Source organism: Tasmannia lanceolata, unplaced genomic scaffold, assembly GCF_043159265.1.
Source record: "Tasmannia lanceolata isolate RefF3 unplaced genomic scaffold, GAP_Taslan_0.1 ptg000044l, whole genome shotgun sequence".
Taxonomy (NCBI): Eukaryota; Viridiplantae; Streptophyta; class Magnoliopsida; order Canellales; family Winteraceae; genus Tasmannia; species Tasmannia lanceolata.
Genome location: NW_027518721.1, coordinates 18,417,840 through 18,434,605, shown reverse-complemented (window position 1 = coordinate 18,434,605; position 16,766 = coordinate 18,417,840).

The following is a 16,766-nucleotide window of genomic DNA, read 5'->3' as shown; positions in this document are numbered from 1 at the left end:
TGTACTGCTCTTTTTCAAAATCTTCTTCAGTTTTGTCAGGGATAGGAATGAACACTGGCTGGGCAGGTGCGGCTGAAGTAACTGTATGGTGCATGGACCCTTTATCTTTGGACAACGATGGCCCCAACTTTTCAGAAAGCTGGGCCTTGATAACTTGGTTCTCTTCTTTGAGTTCTTGAAGCTGCCGGAGAATCAAGGTGAGAGTATCGGTAATAGCAGCGGGTGGAAGACTACTGTTCTGGTTTTCTGCCATTGGGGAGGATGAGGATGGGAAAGAAGGAGATGCTGGGGTCCTCAGAGAAGGTGGCGGGGAGACAGATTTCCTCTGCAATCGAGAAGAGATCCGAACCCAAGGAATAGTAGGGTTAGCTATGGTGTTTAGTGCCCTGTCATGGAAATAATGAACACGAGGTATATGAGCTTGGCATTCATGGAGTGTTTCTTCTCAATGACTGAAAAATATTACACATTTAAGCAAGTAATTGGGACAATAGAATGAATCCAAATGATGAGGGGAATGCCCTTAGTTCAAGGATTATGAGAGTAAACTCTGAAGGATTTAGCAGAAATATTCTTGAAAAAGGTAGCCCCTAGAGGAGGAAGAGATCAAGGGTACAGGCAAGATTGGATCATCAAGATTGCACGATCAAATGATTGAGACACAATTTCCGCCAATGAAGACACAATCGAATCCCACAAGAGACGAATGATAGACACATGATCAAAATGTGAGATTGCATAGGATTACTTTCAACGGGTAGATCAAGAATAACTAATCCTATGAGATCTTTGGAAATGATGGGATTTATATCCTAACCCCAAAGGAAAAGTTTTTAGTCTTCGCACATTTTAACAGTGTTACCTGAAGGCATCAACCCTAATCCTAATCTAGCGGAGTGGAGAGAGGATCTCGACTCATGACTTTGTTTGTGTACCTAGGACCGATCGTAGCCATTAGAAGATGGTCTACGGCCTAATCTAGACACAAATAGGTAGGATATCCTAAACTAGGCTCACACACGTGATGCACATGTGTTCGTATACTACATGCATGTGTGGGTTAATCTAGGGGTAAGGCCAAGAGTTCCCTTAGCGCGAATCCCTGTTCGATATACTGTACCAGTGTCCGGCGTATCAGTACGTGAACAAGAGATCCGTTTACGTACCATAAAGGTACTAGGCTAAGGGTGGAATGCTTCTCTAGCACAGAGGCACCAGGTGATGAAATCCCAGTCAACCATGCTAGATAACACTCCGGGTTCCTAAAATAGGACGTGTGTGCATGTGAGATGCAGGGGTTTAGATGAAAGTGATGTAAGTGTGTGCAATAAGTTCGCGCAATCTATGATGCCTTCAGGTTTTGTTAGATTAAGTTTGAGTATATGTGATGAGAAAATAAAGCATACAAACTAATCTAACAAGCATAAAAGAGATAGAGTTTTCATGAGCCAGTTAAAATAGATTCAAATGAGTTATCCTTTGGAATTGTAATGAAGTTAGGTGTTCCCCAGCAGAGTCGCCAGACTGTGGGACATGATCCCGCGAGAGGGGTGGGGCGCGGGCCGCCACGCGCTCTCTTGGTCTCTAGTACCCACGCGATTGGCGTGTGCTTCTTAGTGTTGATTTAGATTCGTCTTTTATGTGAACTTGGGATCACTAAGACAATCCGAATTCCACATAAAAGAGACTGACAGAGTCGCCACCTAGATGTGGGATCTAGGACCCGTAATTAACCAGAAATCTAGACTCGCTACCTGGTTACAAGAATGGAAGGTATGGGGATTTATCCACCACATGCACCATTCCTGCCCGATAATCGGTCTTCGATTCCAAAAGCTAACTCTTTTAAATTTATTTTAAATGGCTCATGAAAACTCTATGTTAATATGTTATCTACGGGACATGCATCCTATGATTTAATTTCAATGTGAATCCTAAATGTGTATTTTGATTTCTTGATTTGTTTGGATTCAATCTAAGTGCAAGTTCTCCTAAGATTCTAATCTCATGGAAAACCCTAACTGATTTGATTAAGTATTTAGAAGAAAATTAATATACAAAACACCACAATTTGTTGTGGTGCCGACTCGCGGGTGGTATGCCGTCAGACATCCAAGCTGCCTACGTACCCAAGCCTCACTGGGATCAGAGTCGACGTAGTTCGGTGCACCTAAGCTAAGCTACATATGCCTAACTCAACTAGGACACCGACTTAGACGGATTTGACTGTTTCAACAGTTTTAAGAGGAATTATTTAATTCAAGTTGAGGATTTTATTATCTTAGGATTTCATCTAAGATGCTATATGATTCTTATCTGAATGCAAGTTGTCCCTTAGACTAATGCAGGTTTGCCTACATCCTAGTTTACTAGGCTTGTCCTAGGGAAAGATCGGGTGACTAGTGTAACTAGACCTATGGTACGGTTGCTATACATAGCAAGCGTCCGTGATGAGGCTGGACTCCTAACTCTAGGACTCCCTAAAACTTAGGACACGACACAACACTAGTGTTCCTAAATTGGGCTCTAATGGTTCTTAGATTGGAAACCATAATCCAATGGTTCCGGAAGACTCGAGACAAATCAATTCAAATTCTTGAAGTTAATTAATTTCAGATTTCCTGGATTTTCGATTTATGGACACTTGAGGATTACCAATGGTTCTAGGGTTCACCAATTTCGGCCCAGAATAGCATCCAAGGAAGGGAATCGTGCGTTCTTTCCTTGCGCAATTTAATACTTAGGTTATAACATCTTATTGCCTGGCATATCTCAGGATTTCCGTGGACAGTAACCTCGGAGCCAACAACATGCTATAGCTTAAGTATTCAAATTGTCAAAGATCGGTTGCAATTGGGATACGATTATGGATGCACTGACCATTTTTCCAGGGAATTCTAATGATCCTAAGATTTCTGTTTCAATGGATTAAGGAGTTAATGTGTGACAGAGATTTAAGGTTCTTTAGAAATATTCAGATGATTTTCAATTAATTTCGGATTTTCAATGAATTTTATCAATTTTAAACATATGAGTGATTTTACAAGTGAAATTGTAGCAAACGAATTCGAAATGAGTTGAAATTTCTACAGCAGCAAGATATGATGAAATGTAGCTTATGGAAAGAGTTTTACAGATTTTTACATTAAGCTCATATTTAATTTCGATTTAACAATTGATTGACCAGATTGCACAAATAACACAGAAACCACTAGAAATATGAATCTAAATTCAATGAAATTTCTACATTAATAAGATATAAGTAAAAATAACATACTGAGAAATGTTCATGAATTTTGGAAACCATTTACTATCAGTTTCAGATTTTTTAATTTTCAGACCAGATTATGAATTAACCCTACATCCCATATGAAAACAGATCCAAATCACTTGAAACTTTTACAGTAACTCGAAATGTGAGATTGAAGACTACTGTAAAAATGTTAAGAATTTTAGTTGTGATCTGATGTCAGTAACAATTCCTCCAAAAGCTGGTAAATTTCAAAGAAAGCATAAAATAATATACCAAACAAATTCTCAAAATTCTCAAAATTTCATGGTAGAATGTACTGGTATCATATTAGTTTCCCACGAAATTTCATTAATTTTGGAATTCATTTAGTATATATTTTATTTTCGAAACACTCATGGAGATCATGATTTTGAGCATACATATTTAATTTTCAACTAAATCCAATTAAATACTAAAAATCATGCAAATATACCAAATAATTCTAGAAAAATCTAAAAAATAAGTACCTACCTGTGATCGAAATCCTCGCCGAATCCGAGAGCCGAAAAATTCGAAAATCGCACCGCCGCTTGATCCGCTTCCGCTTTCTTTCTCTTTTTCTTTGTTTTATTTTCTTTTATATTTTTTTTATATGGAACAAGGGAGAGAGATGGGGAGAAACAAATAAGGAGAGAAAGTAGATAATGATAGTGTGAGAGTGAGAGAGTGAGAGATATTGAGGGAGAGAAAGAGAAAACTATCCAAAAACAATGTGTTGTTTTTTCTTTTTTCTTCCTCTCATCACCTCTCTTTATATAGTGAAAAACTTAGTGGAGAGGTGGAAATAAACAATGAGAATGGTGGGTGTGGTGGAGAATAATGGAAATAAACAATGAGAATGGTGGGTGTGGTGGAGAATAATGAAATATATAATGGTAATGGTGGGAATTGTGGTGGGGAATAATGGAATATATAATGTGAATGGTGGGTGTGGTGGAGAATAATGGAAATAAACAATGGTAATTGTGGGAATGGTGGTGGGAATAATGGAATATATAATGGTAATGGTGGGAATGGTGGTGGGAATAATGGAATATATAATGGTAATGGTGGGAATGGTGGTGGGGATAATGGAATATATAATGGTAATGGTGGGAATGGTGGTGGGAATAATGGAATATATAATGGTAATGGTGGGAATGGTGGTGGGGATAATGGAATATATAATGGTAATGGTGGGAATGGTGGTGGGGATAATGGAATATATAATGGTAATGGAGATAATGGTGTTATTTTAAAGGGAAAAATGAAGTTAGTGGAAATGGTAGAGAAAGTTAAGTCATGCTAATGGTGAGTCCCACATCAGCGGGTTCCGCACAAGCGGGTCCCACATCAGCGGGCCCTACACAAGCGGGTCCCACATCAGCGGGTCCCACACAAACGGGTCCCACATCAGCGGGTCCCACACAAACGGGTCCCACATCAGCGGGTCCCACACAAACGGGTACAAATTCTCCCTAGTTTAGATTTTTCTGAATAATCCTTCTCAACATTTAGCGGGAAAATGCGAAACACGACGGAAATGACCAAAAATATTTAGAAATGTAACAAACGGATGCGGGAAAGAAAGACATTGGAAAACCGACGGAAAACAAACCCTAATTTCTTTATCGATTAAGGTAGAGCAAAATGGGGAGTCTGTGGGACATGATCCCGCGAGAGGGGCGTGGGGCGCGAGCCGCCGCGCGCTCCCTTTGGTCTCTCGTTCCCACGCGATTGGCGTGTGCATTTTATTTGTTGATTTGAATTCGTCTTTCCTGTGGACTTGGGATCACTAAGGCAATCCGAATTCCACACGAAAGAGACTGACAGAGTCGCCACCTAGATGTGGGATCTAGGACCCATAATTAACCAGAAATCTAGACTCGCTACCTGGTTACGAGAATGGAAGGTATGGGGAGTTATCCACCACATGCACCATTCTTGTCCGATAATCGGTCTTCGATTTCAAAAGCTAACTCTTTTAAATTTATTTTAAATGGCTCATTCAACTCTATGTTAATGTGCGAACTAAGTGACATGCATCCTAGAATCTAATTTCAATGTGAATCCTAGATGTGTATCTTGATTTATTAATTTGTCTGGATTCATTCTAAGTGAAAGTTCTCCTAGAATTCTAATTTCATGGAAAACCCTAACTGATTTGATTAAGTATTTACAAGAAAATTAATATACAAAACACCACAATTTGTTGTGGTGCCGACTCGCGGGTGGTATGCCGTCAGACATCCAAGCTGCCTACGTACCCAAGCCTCACTGGGATCAGAGTCGACGTAGTTCGGTGCACCTAAGCTAAGCTACATATGCCTAACTCAACTAGGACACCGACTTAGACGGATTTGACTGTTTCAACAGTTTTAAGAGGAATTATTTAATTCAAGTTGAGGATTTTATTATCTTAGGATTTCATCTAAGATGCTATATGATTCTTATCTGAATGCAAGTTGTCCCTTAGACTAATGCAGGTTTGCCTACATCCTAGTTTACTAGGCTTGTCCTAGGGAAGGATTGGGTGACTAGTGTAACTAGACCTATGGTACGGTTGCTATTCATAGCAAGCGTCCGTGATGAGGCTGAACTCCTAACTATAGGACTTCCTAAAACCTAGGACACGGCACGACACCAGTGTTCCTAAATTGGGCTCTAATGGTTCTTAGATTGGAAACCATAATCCAATGGTTCCGAAAGACACAAGATAAATCGATTTAAGTTCTCGAGGTTAATGAGTTTCAGATTTCGAAGATTTTCAGTTTCTAGACATTTAAGGATTACCAATGGTTCTAGGGTTCGCCAATTTCGGCCTTGAATGGCATCCAAAGGAGGGAATCGTGCGCTCTTTCCTTGTGCAATTTAATACTTAGGTTATAGCATCTTATTGCCTGGCAGAATCTCAGGATTTCCGTGGACACTAACCTCGGAGCCAACAACATGCTATAACTTAAATATTCAAATTGTCAAAGATCAAGTTGCAATTGGGATACGATTATGGATGCACGGGCCATTTTTCCAGGAAAATCTAAAGATCCTAAAATTTCTGTTTCAATGGATTAAGGAGTGAACATGTGACAGAATTTTAAAGTTCTTTAGGAATTTTTATATGATTTTCAATTAATTTCGAATTTTCCATGGATTTTATCAATTTTAAGCATATGAGCGGTTTTACAAGTGAAATTGTTGCAAATAAATTCGAAATGATTTGAAATTTCTACAGCAGCAAGATGAAAATGTATGTAGCTTACAGGATGAGTTTTGCATATTTTTACATTAAATTCACATTTAATCTTGATTAAACCATTAAATGTCCAGATTGCACAATTAACACATAAACTAGTAGAAATATAACTCTAAATTCTATGAAATTTCTACAGAAATACTATATGAATCAAAATAGCATGCAGTGAGATTTTCATGAATTTTAGAAATTATTTACTACCAATTTCGGATTTTACAATTTCCAGACCAGATTATAAATTAACACTACATCCCATATTAAAACAGATCCAAATCACACGAAAACTTTACAGTAACAAGTAATATGGAAGATAAGACTACTGTAAAAATTTTATGAATTTTAATGATGATCTGATGTTAGTAAAAATTCTCCTAAAATCTGATAAGTTTCAAAGAAAATATTAAATAATATACCAAATAAACTCCAAAAATCTTTACAAATTCATGGTAAAATGAATCAGTAACATATTATTTTCCCACGAAATTTCATTAATTTTAGAATCTGTTTGGTATATAATTTAATTTTTCTTCGTCAAAAGATGTTTTTTGAAGAGTTTTCCATTTTTAAAACACAATTTGCGGAAAAAAATCAGAAAAATTCGGAAAAATACAGAAATATTTTGAGAACAATGCACCTACCTGTGGTGAAGATCTCCGCCCAATCCAAAAAAATATAAAAAATCCTGCCGCCGCCGATCCGCTCCGCCGTCTTTCGCTTTCTCTGGAGTGTTTAGAGGGAGTGATTGAGGGAGTGAAGAGATAATGGAAGAAGAATATTAGGGAGAGGGATGGAAGAATATATTGAGGAAAGGGATTGGAGGGAGTGATTAGAAGAGATAATGGAAGAGAAAGAGATAATGGAAGATAAATTTCTTTTTTTTTTCCTCCCTCTTATGGATGGGAAGGGAGATATATATAGGGAGAGAAAGAGAGAGAGAGAGATATGTTGGTGGAGAGCTCATCATGCTGTCCCTCTTAGTGGAGAATCCATCATTATTGTTCTTAGTGGAGGGCCCATCATGTTTCTTAGTGGAGAGTCCATCATTATTGCTCTTAGTGGAGGGCCCATCATGTTTCTTAGTGGAGAGTCCATCATTATTGCTCTTAGTGGAGGGCCCATCATGTTTCTTAGTGGAGAGTCCATCATTATTGCTCTTAGTGGAGGGCCCATCATGTTTCTTAGTGGAGAGTCCATCATTATTGCTCTTAGTGGAGGGCCCATCATGTTGTCTTAGTGGAGAGCTACCATCATTGCTCTTCATAAGAGGCCTCACAAGAGGCCCCACTGAGGCCCCACAACGCGGGCCCCACAATGTGGGCCCTCGGTTGATTCGATTTTAAGCAAATGTTCAATGCGGGCCCACCAAACGAGTCCAAATTTAATCAAAATGCATCATGCGGCCCCACCAAATGGGTCCAACTTTCTCGATCCAAATTTAATCGAAGCACCCAATGCGGGCCCACCAAACGGGTCCCAATTCTCTCTGGTTTAGATTTTTCTGAATAATCCTTCTCAACATTTAGCGGGAAAATACGAAACACGACGGAAACGACCAAAAATATTTAGAAATGTAACAAACGGATGCGGGAAAGAAAGACATTGGAAAACCGACGGAAAACAAACCCTAATTTCTTTATCGATTAAGGTAGAGCAAAATGGGGTGTTGTAGACACCCCATTTTGACCGGACCCAAGTTCGCTATGCTTGGGCGAAATCCCGTTCAATCATTTCCGCCATGTTTCGCACTTTTCCGTTAAGTGTTGAGAGAGATTATTCCCAAGAATCCGAACAAGAGAGAATTTGGATCCGATTGATGGGCCCGTCTTGAGCATTTGTTTAGATTTGGATCAAACAGGGTGGCCCGCACATTGTTTTAGTGAAAAATGAGTTTTGAACCTACTTCGATCCAACACCTAAAGATGATCATCAAGAGAACGGTCAAGATCTCAGAGAAGTCGTTTTAACAACCAATTTTGTTTCGATCATCAGGTTGAGTTACTCGGATCAGCCCATTGAAATGATTTAGGAGGACACAACCTACTTAGGTAGGGGACCCATCAATTGGATGGTCTGGATCTTCATAGAGGAATGATTTAAGGGGGCACAACCAATTTACATTGCGACCCACCATTTGAACGGTCAAGATCATCAATTGTCGCCCATCAAATGGACGGTTCGGATCATCAAATGGGAGTGATTTAAAAATGGGGTAACATATTCACATTTTGATCTATTGGATGGTTTGGATCAGCCCATAGGATTGATTAGTGGAGCACAAATTAAATCACATCGCAGCCCACTATTTGAACGGTCAAGATCATCAATTGTCGCCCATCAAATGGACGGTTCGGATCATCAAATAGGAGTGATTTAAAAATGGGGTAACATATTCACATTTTGATCTATTGGATGGCTTGGATCAGCCCATAGGATTGATTAGCGGAGCACAAATTAAATCACATTGTCGCCCATCAAATGAACGGTTCCGATCATACTTTGGAGTGGGGCATATGATTTTATGCACAATTGGGAATTTGGTCACATATGGGACCCATTTGGGTTATCTTTTACCTACTCAAAAGAACTTTAAAAAACATGCATGGGGCCACACACATGTCAAAATTCAATGTCCACAATGGTGGCCACCTACCATGGAATATGTCCACAATGGTGGCCACCTACCATGGAATAAGTCCACAATGGTGGCCACCACCCTCCCATTCCTTTGCTATAAATGGTTCAATGAGGGTGAGTAAGAGGGAGAGAACTCATTTCTCTTCTATCATGTGTTCTAACAAAGTTGCTATGAGGGGTTGAAAAGAAAAAAAAAGAAAAGAAACAAGAAAAGAAGAAAAAGAAACAAAAAAGAAGCAAAAAGAGAAAGAAAGCGGAAGCGATCGCACGGAGGCGGAATTTTTGAGTTTTTCGGCTCTCGGATTCGGCGGGGATTTCGATCACAGGTAGGTACACCGTTCTCGGAATTTTTTTTAGAATTATTTGGTATATTTTCGGATTTTTGCATGATTTTTAACAAAGAAAACTAAACGATATACTAAACAGATTCCAAAAATAATGAAATTTCGTGAGAAAATAATATGATAATGATACATTCTACCATGAATTTGTGAGAATTTTTGGATTTTGTTTGGTATATTATTTTACGCATTCTTTGAAAATTATCAGATTTTGGGAGAATTGTTACTAATGTCAAATCACAGATACAATTCTCCAAATTTTTACAGTAGTCTTAAATTCTATACTTCTTGCTTCTGTAAAAGTTTCAAGTGATTTTGATCTTTTTTCCTATGAGCTGTAGTCTTAATTCATAATCTGGTTTGACATTTGAAAAATCCGAAACTGATAGTAAATAGTTTTCTAAATTCATGAAAATCTCACAGCATGCTATTTTCACTTATATCTTACTACTGTAGAAATTTCATGGAATTTAGATTTCTATTTCTAGTAGTTTCTGTGTTATTTTTGCAATCTGGTCAATTAATTTTTAAATCCAAATTAAATATGAGTTTAATGTAATAATCTGTAAAAATATTCCAGTAAGTTACATCTCATCATATCTTGTTTCTGGAGAAGTTTCAACTCATTTCGAGTTCGTTTGCAACAACTTCACTTGTAAAATTACTCATATGATTAAAATTGATAAAATTCATTGAAAATCCGAAATTAATTGAAAATCATCTTAAAATCTTTAAAGGACCTTAAATTCTGTCACATCTTAATTCCTTAAGAAGGTCTGCTTTGCCTCATTTGTAGAATCCTCTCTGAGGTTGCACCTCAATTTGTGCCTCTGTTAATTAGAGACCAATTTGGTCAATTAGTTGTCTTAGCCTTGCTTCCCCCTTGCAAGGGCAATGATAAGGTTACTTGGAGCCCATCTTTGTGTGTGTTTGGGAGACCCGCCAGGTCTCATTCTCTCGTTAGTCCTCTTTGTGCGCCGTTTGGTTTTGGGAGAACACCCTACTCGGCTTGGCTTCATACCCCTACCCTTATGGGTATTGGGTTGCACATTTGTTGCACCCTAGGGCTAGGTAGCTGTCCGGCCCGGCTTGGTGTTTTACCTCTGCCAAATGTGCAAATTCGTGTTTCCTTTTCTTTTAGAGAGTCTTTGACTCATCTATCCTTTAGTTGGTGTTATTGGAGTCTTTGACTCATGTTTCCATTTCTTTTAGAGAGTCTTTGACTCATTCGTTCTTTTGTGGTATTACTAGGGAGTCTTTGACTCATTGGTTCTTCTGTTGGCGTTTTTTGGGAGTCTTTGACTCATTCCTCCTCTAAGTTGTAGTATTAGAGAGTCTCTGACTCATTTGTTCCCCTCTTTAGTGTTGTTAGTTCGGAGTTTCTCCTTTAGAGTTGTTGATTACTTCGCTTTGATTAGAGGCTAACTCAGTCTTATTAGAGCTTTGCTTGCTTGGGATCTTGGATCGTTTTCTCTCTTCTTGGGACGCTATCTTTCTTGTTGTGGTTTGTCTCTTTGAGACGCTAATTGCTCATTCGGGGTTTCCCCTTTTGCTTTAGGGCTTTGCCCTAGTTTGTGGTATTACTTGCGTGTTCCCTTTAAGATTAAAAATATTTTAAGGTCCTGAGCATTGGAAAAGCTTTAAAATCCAAAAACATTAGAAATTTAAAACTTAAAAAACATTTGAAAACATCAAAAACCTTAAAAAAATCTAAAGTGTTGAGTGTTTCTTTTAGAAGCGTAGTTTGAGAGTTCGTTTCGAACTACGTTGGCTTGATCCTCTTCCGAGGTACGTAGTGCAGCTTGGGATTTATATCCCAAGTCCAGCCAAACCTTTTTTGTAAATAATATCTTAAACTTTCTTCAAAAACCTTTAAAATCTTATTTTCAAAAGATCTTCCTCTAGAGTTAGGAGTTTCTCCTAGATAGAGAGTTTTAGAGTTAGGGTTTTTTCTTTTGATAGGTTGTTTGATTGTTTGTTTGTTGTGTGCTTGTTTTTAGAGTTAGGGGTCTGTCCTAGAGTTATAGGAGCGCCTCCGTCCGGTCAGTCGGCGATCCATATCGCCGAGTGATGACTAGAGTAGGATACGCTAGTCCACCCTTGGTTTTCCTTAGGAAATACAGCCTAGTCACACATAGGTTGTAAGAACCACCTGCATTAGCTTAGGGCTAATCTGCATTTAGTTAGGGCATATAGGGTGTCATAAAATCCACAATTCACTGAAATTTAAATAATCGTACAAGAAACTTTAATAACCGGTTCGGTCTTTTAGATCGAGTCTAGGATAGAAGTCTAGGTGTCTTAGGCATCCTAGCTTAGAATAGGCGCGGAGAACTACGTTGCCTTGATTCTCGTGGAGGCGGGGATACGTAGGCTTCTTTGGATGAATACCAGATCATCTGAGGACTCGGGCTAATCACTTTTAAAACTGTTGAAACAATCAAATCACTTAGGATTTTCCATGAAATTAGAATTTTATGAGAACTTTCACTTAGATTGAATCCAAACCAATTAAGAAATCAAGATACACATTTAGGATTCACATTGAAATTAGATCATAGGATGCATGTCACATAGATAGCACATTAACAGAGAGTTGAATGAGCCATTAAAAATGAATTTAAAAGAGTTAACTTTTGGAATTGAAGACCGATTATCGGGCAGGAATGGTGCATGTGGTGGATAAATCCCCATACCTTCCATTCTTGTAACCAGGTAGCGAGTCTAGATTTCTGGTTAATTATGGGTCCTAGATCCCACATCTAGGTGGCGACTCTGTCAGTCTCTTTTGTGTGGAATTCGGATTGCCTTAGTGATCCCAAGTTCACATAAAAGATGAATTAAAATTAATAATAAAAGGCACACGCCAATCGCGTGGGTACGAGAGACCAAGAGATAGTGCGTGGCGGCTCTCGCGCCACCACCCCTCTCGCGGGATCGGGGCCCACAGACTGGCGACTCTGCTGGGGATAACCTAACTTCATTACAATTCCAAAGGATTACTCATTTGAATCTATTTCAACTGGCTCATGAAAACTCTATCTCTTTTATGCTTGTTAGATTACTTTGTATGCTTTATTTTCTCATCACATTTACTCAAACTTAATCTAACAAAACCTGAAGGCATCATAGATTGCGCGAACTTATTGCACACACTTACATCACTTTCATCTAAACCCCTGCATCTCACATGCACACACGTCCTATTTTAGGAACCCGGAGTGTTATCTAGCATGGTTGACTGGGATTTCATCACCTGGTGCCTCTGTGCTAGAGAAGCATTCCACCCTTAGCCTAGTACCTTTATGGTACGTAAACGGATCTCTTGTTCACGTACTGATACACCGGACACTGGTACAGTATATCGAACATGGATTCGCGCTAAGGGAACTCTTGGCCTTACCCCTAGATTAACCCACACATGCATGTAGTATACGAACACATGTGCATCACGTGTGTGAGCCTAGTTTAGGATATCCAACCCATTTGTGTCTAGATTAAGCCGTAGTCCATCTTCCAATGGCTACGATCGGTCCTAGGTACACAAACAAAGTCATGAGTCGAGATCCTCTCTCCACTCCGCTAGATTAGGGTTAGGGTTGATGCCTTCAGGTAACACTGATAAAATGTGCGAAGATTAAAAAACTTTTCCTTTGGGGTTAGGATGTAAATCCCATTCATTTACAAAGATCTCATAGGATTACTCATTCATGATCCATCTGTTGAAAGCAATCTTATGCTATCTCATCTCATCTTGATCTCATCTTGTTGTTGATATCCATCATTCAGATTTTAGATCTGGTCCTTGACCCTACTTTTGTCATTCTTATGGCCATGGTCTATTATCTGAGCCATTGATTGATCCAATGTTTATCATATATCTTTTACCCCTGGATCATATCGAAATCATTGATGAAAAAGTTTGATCTCACCTGTATTCTTTGAGTGCATGATCGTTGCTGAGATCGAAACTTATTTTGATTAGGGATGTTTATCGTTCCTGACTCTTTCATTCCCAAAAGAAGACAAGTCATACTCAAATGAGACTTAAAGGTGTGGATTGAGAATTCATTGAGACGTTGTTGATGTAGGTCATATTATCATTGTCTATTTTTCTTTAACCTTCATAGACAGTATTTCTTTGATTTTCAGAATAAAATACCCTTTGGTGTGTTTCAAGATTACTCTTTTCTCTATTTGTTCAGAATCTTTATCCCATGACTATTGATCTAGTGTGTGTGCTTCCAAGTCAAGAGTCTATGTTTAGCGAAAGACCATTCTTTCTAAAGACTGACCATTTCCAATCATACTTGATCCAGGCAGTCTATTGTTTTACCCACATTGTCAACATAAGCCTTTGTTGCCCCATTTAACCTAGACCTTGTGGAGTTGCCTTTTCTGGGATTCCTACTCTGGGATTGAACTTTATAGTTATCATTATCATGGGGAAAGGTGTATCATCTATAAACTTTCAGTGTCAGTTCACTACCTTTGAAGAAGTGTCCTGTGTCTTTAGATTTATCTTTCATTGAGTGTACATCAACTTTCTTCTCTCTAAGTTGAAAAAGTTCAGTTATGTAGATGTTAAAAAAGAAGAAGAGAGAAGTGTCATATCTGCCAGTCTTTCTTATATAGAGTCAGTGTTCTGTTTTCTATCAGAACTGATAAAGAGCCCATTGAGGTGTGTCAAAAATCATCAATGTACTTACAGTCTTCAATTCAATAAAATGGTTGATTTCGTATCTTTGATACTCTATGATTCACTCTTAGATCTAATGTTTAAACAACTAAAGACCCCCTTTTCGGATGAGAATGCAGACGAAATTCACCTCGAGATCTGAAAGATGGTCGAACGAGAGGAAGAGCGTCGAGCATAGCCACTTAAAGAAGAAATCGAAGCCATTGATAGTGGTATCGAAATCCGAAATTCGGGAGAAATGGATTGGAAAAACTTTATCTCCTAAGGAGCGCAAAGAATTGATAAACCTGTTTAGAGGGGTTTGAGGTAGTCTTGCTTGATCCTATAAGGATAAACCAGGGGAATGCCCTGTCGTTGAGCAAAGCAAGACTTCATCTGCTTTAGACATCCAGTTGAAGAGTAAAATTTTAAAGAGATAAGCATCAGACATCCTGTGGAGCTGATGAAATACTGAGAGAAGATTTTCGGACAAGGAGTTGTGGAATCTTGAGCATAAATCCAAGATCTTTGAGATGAGAGTGGAGCACAGTGGTTGAAGTTTTGCCAGAAAACCGCCAGACTCCTCGATAAAAAAAAAAAAAAATTCTAAGTCTTTGAACCTCAGCATTCAAGAGCTTGTACATCATATACATCAGTAGGCCATCATTGGACATTTGAGCCTTAATAGCCAAAATCCTAAAATCCTTTTGAGAACCCTTTGGGCCAACAATTTAAAGCCAATGTTTCTTTTCAAACACATTATAAATCCGGGGCATTTATGCACCCGAACTACGTCGGACCTGATCCCCATTTCTTCAGGGGTACGTAGGCAACTTGATTAATTCAGGTTCGGTCAAACCTTGGGATAAAATCCCTTTTCAAAATTTTGAAGCTAAATGCTAAACCATTCTTTGAAAAATCCTTAAGCGAACTACGCGGACCTGATCCTCCATTTTTGGGGTACGTAGGTAGTCTGGCTAGACCGGATTCGGTCCAAATCCTTAGAACCTTAGGTATTCAACCCTTTTGAACCCGAGCCCACCTAGAAAGTCCTTCTGGTGAAACAAGTAAAGGTTCGAGGCGAATGAAAAGAAAAACAGAAAGAAAAGAATGAGAGTCTGAAGACCCACTAGGTTGAAAACCCGAAAGGGCGGCCTAGAGAAAGGTGAAAGTCGTTTTTCTTGCTTAGTCAACAAGCATAGAGATTGACTTATCAGAAAATAAGGGTAGTGGTCTGCTGGATTGAAAACTTGAAGAGACAATCTAGTCAGAGGCAAATACTTCCTATGAAAAGTTGAGTTGAATAGGAGCAGAAGGAGTTCATCAGTTATGTAGAATTCCCAAGTTTGAGTACAAGCAAAAATTGAGATAAGTAGTCTTTTAGACTAAAAGCTTGGAAAGCAAAAGTTGAGATAAGTGGTCTTTTAGACTGAAAACTTGGAAGACATTAATTTTGACTTCTTCCGAAAAGACAAATCAAGGAGACTGAGAAGCAACCTCTATAGGGCAGGATCCTGGAATCCGAATAGTGTCAGCAAGGCTTACTTTGACACCTTTTTAAACTAGGGGCATTAAAACCGAGCAATCCGAAGGGGTAGTAACCATGACGGAAATCCCGATGGAGGAAATTAGAGCATCTTGACTTGGTTTTTGAGACTAGTCTAAGAGTGGCTGACCTTACCATTTAAAAAATGATACATTTGATTTAAGGGTGAATCAAAATTTAGTCAAGTCCCTTGAATATTGTAAGTCTTCTTTTGAAAGAGTCCTTAGGAGTCTGTTCCTTGTTTCTCATTGTTTTCTTTTAGAATCCAAAGTGTTTGGCACTGGAGAGAATGGATGTACACCTTCCGAAATGTAAAGAAAAATCTAGAGTAGATCCTGGTTTAAGAATCAAGGAAGGGGCAAGAAACATTTGGTCCAAACCTACCAGAGACATCAAGCCTCAAGTAATGTTCAGCAATGAAAGGAAGAATCTTAGATCTAGCCTTTGTGAAGTTGGTTTTACCACTATACCAAAGAAAGAACCCATGCAAACTCAAATTTTTCCTACTTACCTTGGTTTTGCTTTCTTAAGACCTTGTCATGGAAGCACATCATACTAGGGGCATCTTTTATGACTTGCGTCATAAAAGATATTACACAATGATAACTGGGATATCTATTCTTAGCAAATAGAAACCAGAGAAGCTTGAACATACTCTTTGAGTTGAATTCCTTGATCAAGTTGTTTCTTTTGGAGTCAAAGTTTCATAAACTTCAATTTCCAGCGGGGTATATAATCTACTCCTACATCCTTCAAACCTCATTAGAATGCTTTTCATCTGTTAAAGAGAGTCAGCACCTAAAAATCTCATCAATCTACTTGAGTTTTGCTTTCAGCAAAGATCATGCACTCCATTTATTCTCGGCAGGAGATCGCTATGCTATCAATGAACTCGATATAAGATCGATAAATATTTTTGTGTTGATTTGAGACTCTTTGAGTAGTTAAGGCCCTTTGAGTGTTACAGACTCTTCGGGTAGTTGAGACTCTCTGAGTATAAATGTTTTGATTTGTTTTGAGACTCTTTGAGTAGTTGAGACCCT